This window comes from Coregonus lavaretus, assembly GCF_964263955.1.
Source record: "Coregonus lavaretus genome assembly, contig: HAP1_SCAFFOLD_160, whole genome shotgun sequence".
Lineage (NCBI taxonomy): Eukaryota > Metazoa > Chordata > Actinopteri > Salmoniformes > Salmonidae > Coregonus > Coregonus lavaretus.
In genome coordinates, this window is record NW_028156184.1 from 398,792 (window position 1) to 408,522 (window position 9,731).

A 9,731-nucleotide genomic window follows, 5' to 3' on the forward strand; every position below is an offset into this window, starting at 1 on the left:
AGATTGATCTGGATTCGGTGCTACTCCTCTCCTAATTGTAAAAACCTCATATGGCAACTTCAATGTTGACATGTAACAACACCCTTTCCATCCATAGGGTAAAAATATATATGCTTTATCACCACAAACCCACCAAATATCTCTAAAATTCCCAATAGTTGCATTGATAGGGAAAAATTGATCCATCACCATCAAAGTCCTGCCCTTCTTACTACCTGGAGCATAAAAAGTTACATTATATTTGTCCCCTCTACCCTTTCGTCCGGGTTTACCCAAAATCAACATATACCCATCACAATCTGATATTCCCATGAACATACCATTTACCTCATCTGTATTATTAGAACAAATACAAGTTTTAGCTCTCACTGCTCTCACCTCAAATGCTTCAGGGATCACTGTCACCTGACTTTCTTTACCACCCACCATATGCACATAGGGAAATTCATTTAACCAAGAACACTTATAACTAGGCTTATACAAATGGTGTGACAACGACATGTCTTTGTCTGTCAATACTCGTTGATGATACAACAGCCATCTCAACGCATAGGCCTGACACCCACCCGCCAATGGTTGAGCAATCGTCTGTAAAATTGAACCCCACGTCTCTGGTGCTGGAATTCTCAACAGACATGGACCCTCAAGATTCCTCACTGATCTTACAGCATGAGTTAATTGCTGGAACCAAAGATTTCTACCTGCCCATTGATCTTTAATTTTCAAAACCGCCGAATCAAATCCATATGCTTTCCATTTAGCGTCTCTTTTCCCTACCGAGCGAGATTGATCAGATGTATCTTCTGATGTTAAGTTGAACCCAAAAAACCCATCCTGTTCTTCCATGATATTATCCTGTACTATTTCAGATGAACCTATATTGTTTTCAATGACTACTTGCTGAGTCATTTCAGTTACATCGTTTACTTTTAGAAAAGTTGTTGTTGGTGTCAGTATCATACCTCCTACATTTGTTATTGCCATCGTACCCTTAAATCTTTTCAAAGTTGACATTAAAGTAGTTGATTTAGTTGATGTTTTTTGTTCTAAAATTGGTGCTGGCACTATCGGTTCCCTTGTAATCGAATGCGATATATTTATGGCTTTACCAACTGTCAATGTTGAAAGAGTAAAATTGCTTCCCATTGTTGTTCTAACAGACTGACGTGTTGATGTTATTGTTGTTACTTCATTCCTAGTTTTCGTAACGTTTTGGTCTGACTTTTCTCCTAACTGGTCTAGGCCTATTTTGTCCAACCGAATCACTAGCTTCCCCTTTAACCGAGTTGCCCTTGGTGATCTCTGCTGCTTCACATCCCACTGAAATACTCCCTGTTGCTTCTGGGACGTATTGGAAATCAATTTCTCCAAATCCTCCTTCCTTTCCAACCCCTGCATCGTCATCTCTGGCATAATCAGAAGTGTCATCATTATCAACGTTAATCCCAACATTGACAATCTCTCCCTCTTCCTGTTCTCCCCTATCTCCATCTTCTCTCTCTACACGTGACACCTCTTCTGTAGGCGCTTTAACACAATGTGACAAATGATACCACGTAGGAGATCCCTTAACCTGGACAGCTGTTCCAGTACTACGAACCACTTCAAATGGTCCGTCACGACGTTCGTTATACCACTTCCTCCTGAATACCTTTACGAATACTTTGTCTCCCGGTTGTACTGTATTCCTCTTATCCTCCTCAGGCGCCTTCTGCACCTCTCCTTGTCTTTGCCTGTCAGAAACATATGTGGACAACTTTTTATGAAAATTGGCCATATATGTAACGTACGCTCTCATTTCATCGTCCAACAGGGCCAAGCTTGGACCCTTTCCACTTGTTCGTAAACAAGGCGTTGGCATCCTTCTTCCTGTTAACAACTCATGGGGTGTCATACGTAGATCACGTAGCTCACTTGAGCGACACACCATTAGTGCTAAAGGAAGCGCCGCTATCCAGTTTAGACCTGTATGTTGACAAATCTTCACAATGCGGTTCTTCAAGACACCGTTCATTCTTTCACACATCCCCTGACTTTGTGGGTGATAAACTGCTCCAAGACGTTGCTTAATTCCCAATTTTTGCAACATCAATTTTACTGTTTTATCCACAAATTCTCTTCCATTGTCTGAGGATATTCGATCGGGTAATCCCCACCTGCTTATGACTTCTTTACATAAGAACTTGGCAACCGACTGAGCATCCTTACGCTTGGTTGGACAAGCTTCTGTCCATCGTGAAAATCTATCTACAACCACCAACATGTATCTTTTCCCATCAACTGGTTGTATCATATCAACAAAGTCAATGACCAACTCACGCATAGGACCCCTTGGTGTAGGAATGTACCCTGGATGAACAGGTATCCCTCTTCGAACATTAATATCACAGAATAAAAAGACTTCCAATCTACAACAATACCACACCAATATAAACCATTGTTTAATATGAAGCCAAATATTGCAATATCACAGAATAATGTTAGTACCTGCTCTCCAACCGAATCCCCCAGTCAGGCCCAGTAATGCACCGAGACCCAAAACTGCAACTTTTATTCCCTGATCAGTCTGTTGCCAAGTGTGTAAGAGAGTATCATTGCATCCAACATCCTGTTGAGAGATTTTGTAGACAAAAAAGCACTAGCCTGATTTTGGATGATCCTCTGCAAGACGTCACACCTTGTCACGTCACGTCACGCAACGCCGCGCACGTTAGCCTCTCTCTCCTTTGCTCCGTTCTATAGCCTCACATAACAAGAGAAGAAAACAATACAGCCACGCATTTAAAGTTTACACTTAACCTAGGTATTCCCCACTCGTATTTGCTACCAAACGGAACCTAGAAAGAAATAAATCAACACATTTTAAACCGGACCCCAAGAATAAATAAATCGCTCAAAACATTTTAATTATATTTTAACCCGTCATTCAAATCAATGCATTATACTTCGTCACCATATATTCAATTTATAAATTTACTACATCCCTACAAAGAGTTTAACGTTCACATAACAGTTACTTTAATAATTTTAAAAGAGTCGTGTTCACCTTTTCCGGTAGCCCTTACCCCTGAAAAGAAGCCTGAAACAATCACATGACCGTACTGGCCACCATTTTGTTCCGTCGCCTCAGCACGACCGCATGTCGAAGATTTAGTGCCGTAAACCAAAACGTGTCATAATCTCGTGCCATAAACTCCCCCTTTCGGTAGTGTAGTGTCGCAAACTTAAACGCATGCGCACAACCATTCAAAAATACGTTTCCCCATGAAAGAATGATTCTCTCCTCTCTCCCCAAACAGAAAGAATAACAGCCAGCTGTAACTTACCATTTCCCCCATAGTCAAACAACATTTAACAGCGCTCACAAAACATACAACCTGACTTACAGACAGTGACAAGTTTAAGAGACTTTACCCCATCGCAATGGAATCTCTAAGGATATCCGTTAGCATGTAGCATGCAATACAATTAGCATTCAACCTTAGCAGCTAGCTTAGCCTACGGTACATCGTGACACAAAACACAATTAACACCAACCTCCAGCTAATTGTAGCCTACTAGCTATACAAATGAACATCCCGCACCGTGGCCCAATAAATAATCGTCCAATTCTCCCCGTCTAACTTTATGCTGCCTTGAAAGATGAATCTCATATCAAGCGGTTATCCCCAAACCAATTTCCCGTCGACCAGAGGCGGAGTATAACATAAATACACCAATTCACTTCATAATTCCCGCTTAAGAAATCAACCTGATTCAGTCTAACTAAGCCCAGGATTTGTAGCCCACTTAATAATAATAATAATTATTATTACAAGTCGCCTCGTTTCGAGGTCTTTTCCGTATTCACGGTGCCCTAAAAATGCATACGTATTCCAACCTTTATTCCCTACTAACCCATTGTCACCCGTTACCAATGAATTATACACGTTCAATACTTAAATCCTACCGTTTAATGCTCTAAATTCCAATTAACTGTCGTTTCCGATGAAATAAATTTAGCAGACTTCAGTCGACCAGCAACAAACACCACCTGAGGCCAGGTCATATGGAACATCCCCTCAATGTACACAAGTCATATCCAATCTACCAAACTCCGAAGCGGTAAGAACACACTCACCCTTTTTCGGCCATGCTTCAGAGAGAGTTAGGCCGGCGGTTGACTGAAACAAAGAGGAGACGCAAACCCATGCCCCACGTTGGGCGCCATTATGTCGTATATGATGAATGGTGGTAATATTGCTGATGAACAAAAAGTCCGTTATGCTGCATCGTGTCAGAAGTTTTTATTCATACCACGAGGTTACAGCATAAATTCACAGACACGCGTTGCCTGGAGAACGCCTCCCAGATTGTTATGGCCGTTCTGTCGTCTCATCGTTTAACTCCTATTTATAAACAATGCAAAGGGAGGGGCTACTCCCTCTTCTGGCCAATCACCAGTCTCCCCTCGGGCGTCACCCTCCAAGCGGCACATTTCAAATAACATCATAAAACATCCCCCCTTTGGCCTGAACAACCAACATTCCATTTCGTCATGAAAAACATTTAACAAAGGCATAATCTTCAGATACGATACGAGTTATTAGCCCAGTTATACATAAGTATAGGTCAGCAATGGGGAATTACTGCTTCCTACAAGAGAACAAAACGTGTAGGCTACATTTCAAGGTGTCTTTGAAAAGCCAGTCAGATAAAAAGCTTATGTCTTAATTAAAGAGGCAGTGTTGTATATTGAGACAGGGTTGAATATGCAAATAAGCCAAAAAGCAGAGGGGTAGCCTACATTGTCTAATTCTCTGTATGGTAATAATAATTAATATTATTTTGTAAAGTGGTTTCTTGCATCATACAACACAATACAATTTACAGTCACCTATTCGGCCCATGGTGTTACAAACCAAGTAAAAAAAATCAAGAATTCATGTCAAGCCCTTCATAATGTAAAAACGTGTTTTAAAGTGTCCTGCAATGTAGGCCTGCATTGAACACCACATATAGGCTACTGTAGGCTATATCATAGAAATAAAATGCTATCTAAAACTGTAAGGGTACAGCCTCAGTGTTCACTGTAAACGCGCGCGGGAAGTTGCGCAGAAGTCTCACAGCGTTCAAGTTTCCGCTCACAAGACCTACAATTTGCTCAGTATTGGGGGGTGGAACCAGAGAGGAAGCTTGTGTTACCTTTCTCACACCACTACAGTATTCATTTCAACAGACCCTTTCCATCCCCCATTGTTAGAGTTCAATACATGCCCAGGACTATATTGAGGTTCAAGCTGTTGTAATGTTCCATTGATTATGTAAATAGTATTGTAGAACTCTGGTATTGATGGTCCATTTGAGGGTGAGTCATTGAAGTCAGTGAAGACACTTGCCAGTTGGTCAGCACATGCTCGGAGTACACGTCCTGTTAATCCGTCTGGCCCTGCGGCCTTGTGTGAATGTTGACCTGTTTAAAGGTCTTACTCACATCGGCTACAGAGAGCGGGATCACACAGTCGTCCGGAACAGCTGATGCTCTCATGCATGTTTCAGTGTAACTTGCCTCGAAGTGAGCATAGAAGTAATTTAGCTCGTCTGGTAGGCTCGTGTCACTGGGCAGCTCGAGGCTGTGCTTCCCTTTGTAGTCTGTAATAGTTTGCAAGCCCTGCCACCTCCGACGAGCGTCGGAGCCAGTGTAGTACGATTCGATCTTAGTCCTCTATTGACGCTTTACCTGTTTGATGGTTCGTCGGAGGGCATAGCGGGATTTCTTATAAGCTTCCGGGTAAGAATCCCGCTCCTTAAAACCGGCAGCTCTACCCTTTAGCTCAGTGCGGATGTTGCCTGTAATCCATGGCTTCTGGTTGGGGTATGTATGCATATGCGTACAGTCACTGTGGGACGATATCATCAATGCACTTATTGATGAAGCCAGTGACTGATGTGGTGTACTCCTCAATGCAATCGGAAGAATCCCAGAACATATTCCAGTCTGTGCAAAACAGTCCTATAGTTTAGCATCTGCTTCATCTGACCACTTTTTTACTGACCGAGTCACTGGTGCTTCCTGCTTTAGTTTTTGCTTGTAAGCAGGAATCAGGAGGATATAATTTGTCAGATTTGCCAAATGGAGGGCGAGGGAGAGCTTTGTACGCGTCTCTGTATGTGGAGTAAAGGTGGTCTAGTTTTTTCCCCTCTGATTGCACATTTAACATGCTGGTAATAATGAGATGTGATATAACGTCTTGTCTTAGTGTTGTATGAACAAAGTTAAATCTGTTAAGATAGGTAACTCTTGGTGCCACAGTCTGAATGCTAAGGATTCCAGTATGTCTAGGGAGCTTACTAGGGTTTATTTTAGAATGACTGATAGATGGAATATACTGACTTGGGGTACAGGGTGATACCATCAGAGTGGAGGGTGCCCACTGATGGTTACCAGATGTTGTTGAAGAAACGTGTAACATGAAGTATATAAACTGAGAGATTTACTTTGTCCAGTGTTCGGATGACAAGAGGCAAAGCACGTGCCGTTTGTTACGCGAACCCGGTCCCTTAATCAATTAAATACATTGCATCAATTCTCCATATAATTGTTAAGTATATTCTTGCATCCTGAATTACTTGATAACAGAGAAACTTGTCACAACAAGATGGAAACGGCAGATACAGGAGATTCTAAAGTTCCACAAATGTTTTATCCGTTCGACAGGGGCAGGAAAACATTGAAGAACCACAATGCAATGCCCCGAAGGCGTAAAAATGGCGTTGTTAAAATCAGAGATTCATCTCCTGAGTATATACATTTACATTTTAGTAATTTAGCAGACGCTCTTATCCAGAGCGACTTACAGTTAGTGAGTGCATAAATTTTTCATACTTGCCCCCCGTGGGAATCGAACCCACTACCCTGGCGTTGCAAGCGCCATGCTCTACCAACTGAGCTACATACCTTTGAATCTTGAGTACAGACCGACGTCCCATGTATACAAACCTTACATATAGGAATTCAAGTTGTAAAATAGTGAACTACTCCTTTAATGGAGTGGTAGATGCTATGAAACGGATGTTTTATAAAAAATAAATAAAAATAATAGTACCATGGAATTTTGTTGTTCGTTGTACTACGATGGTAAATTTTTGTAAGAGCTGTCCTTTACATCGGAGTGCTAATGCTGTCTCTTTGCGTCTCTTGACCATGTCGCGCGGACCGGGCACAAAGCTCAAGGAGCGCTCTCCTGTAGTTATTTAGCAAGCCTGATAACACATCACTCCTGACAGACACAAGCACAAACTCCTGCATGAATATAGAATGTAGAGACCTTTCAGTTACTGGTCCAACACTCTTAATGGCTAGGCTACCTGCCGCCAAATCAATTAACTTCAATACAGTTATCCAAATACATTCATAATCAATTAATAAAATAATGAATCTAGTTTTAAAAGACAATTTATAAAACACAAGTAGTCGATTCATAGCCTGTTTATCGTTGAACAGGCCCCCCCCTCTGTCCTCAGAATAGCCTCAATTCATCGGGGAATGGACTGTCCAAGGTGTTGAGAGCATTCCACAGGGATGCTGGCCCATGTTGACTGCAAGGCTTCCCACAGTTGTGTCGAGTTGGCTGGGAGTGGATCTCTTCCCACAGATGCACAATTGGATTGAGATCTGGTGACTCGGCAGGCCACTGCATTAAGCTGAATTCATTGTCATGTTCTTGGAACCATTCCTGGACAAGGCTTGTTGCATGTGTTGATGATCACAAGTTTACTGGAGAACGGAGACCAAGTAGAGACTTTCGGACAAGGTGGATAATTGTATAATATAAGGCAGTTTATTCAGAGGTAAAGATATCTGTAAATAGCGTGCACGGACCCGTTCGTCAACCTCGTAGGGAGATATCTGAGAGAGCCAGCCTAAACATTGTGTGCTGACATTTTATACAATAAAATAAAGTAGGTTGATTCTAGTAGTTCTGATCTTCTGATTGGTCCTGATGAGTTGGTCGAGGTCACCTCCATTGCATTGGCTCTGAGTCGGGTTCTCTGTCTTCAGATGTTCAGCCTAAGAGAAGGGGGTTTTTGTGTGTGTGTGCTTAACAATGATGATGTGTGTGTATGTGTGTGTATGTGTGTGTGTGTGTATGTGTGTGTGTATGTGTGTGTGTGTGTATGTGTGTGTATGTCCTCAGAGCAATAACTCGTGAGTTTGGGAGAACTGAGAGACCTATGGCGTGGGTGTTGTCCATAGCCACCTGCTGATAAGGCCGACAAGATAGAAGTCTTTGTGCATTGTATTAAATACAAAGGCCCAACACAAGATGGGTCATGCACAAGATTTTAGTCAGACCAAGCTATAACATTATATATTTACTACGACAAATCCCTCTCTTCACGTCTCCCCAGAGACGTGACCAAGTAACAGTAAAGAAGGAAAACTTAAGACGCGACACAAGCTAACAGTGTAATTGGCAAAATAGGGAAAACTTTATCAGAAGATAAAGTTTTGATTCCCCCTCTTCACGTCTCACAAGAGACGTGACAAAAAGCTTAAATGCTGCAATTGGCAAAATAGGGAAAACTTTATCAGAAGATAAAGTTTTACATTCCCCCTCTTCACGTCTCACAAGAGACGTGACAAAAAGCTTAAATGCTATTCATCATCCAGATATCCTTGGTCAGCATCGTCAATAGCAAGCAAAGGAAACATCTGACCGTTATCTGCAGGATGTGGATCAATAGCGGTGGTTATAATCCTGGTTGTCAGCGTCCGTATGCATGGAATGCAACAGCATCCACAAAGCACTAGAATTGCAGCAAAATTGAGATGGATACAAGTATAGAAGAAACAAGCGTTTTATATTTACCAAACGCATCCATCCAAGAGTCCCACATTGAAGTGTCCACCCCTGAGTGGCTCTTCATCTTACCATTAAGAGTTTGTAACCCTTCCAGGGCAATTATCAAACTGCCATCTGTGGCTGTATTGTTGGGAATAAAGGTACAACATTGTTCACCAAACATAGCACATACTCCTCCTTTTTCAGCCAGGAGCATGTCGACAGCAATACGATTTTGGAAAGCCATGAGAGCGGTTGCAGCCAACTGGCCATGCACCGCCTCAAAACCTTGTTGTGTCCAATTGCCTAATTTTTAACATTAATGTATGCAGTTAATTCTATCAACGTTTTTATTAATAGTACAACAGTCAGCACCCAAAAGGACGAGCCCCCAAAAACTGTACTCCATGTACCCATGTTCAAGGACAGTTTCACAGACAACAAAGAGAGAGTGTTCTTATCAGCCTGTTATGTGAAACAATCCATATCAGTAGTGCTCCTCCTTAATGCATTCCTTCCAAGCTATTCATCACATACAGATCCAATTAAAAATAAAACCCAACAATTTTATGGTGTCACTCTAAACTGAGTATAATCACCCTTAAGAATAACAGGATATGGAAATTAAATCACAACATTTAATGTTAATAGAAAATAAAAATAATAATTTTAACCCTCTATTCCTCCCCTACACCTAACATGTACTGAGTTGGCTACCAGCCACCCAGGAATCCTTTACCTTCACATCAGGAAGAATAAACAATCACAGTGGTTAGTAAAAACATAAGGTAATAAATGAGCAAGAACTGAAAATAAATGCGTGTATGTATTTTACTAGGCAAAACATGGATCATCCAGCTTGGTCTCAGAGTCAGTAGCAGAGTCACCTGCATCATCCTGGGCCGG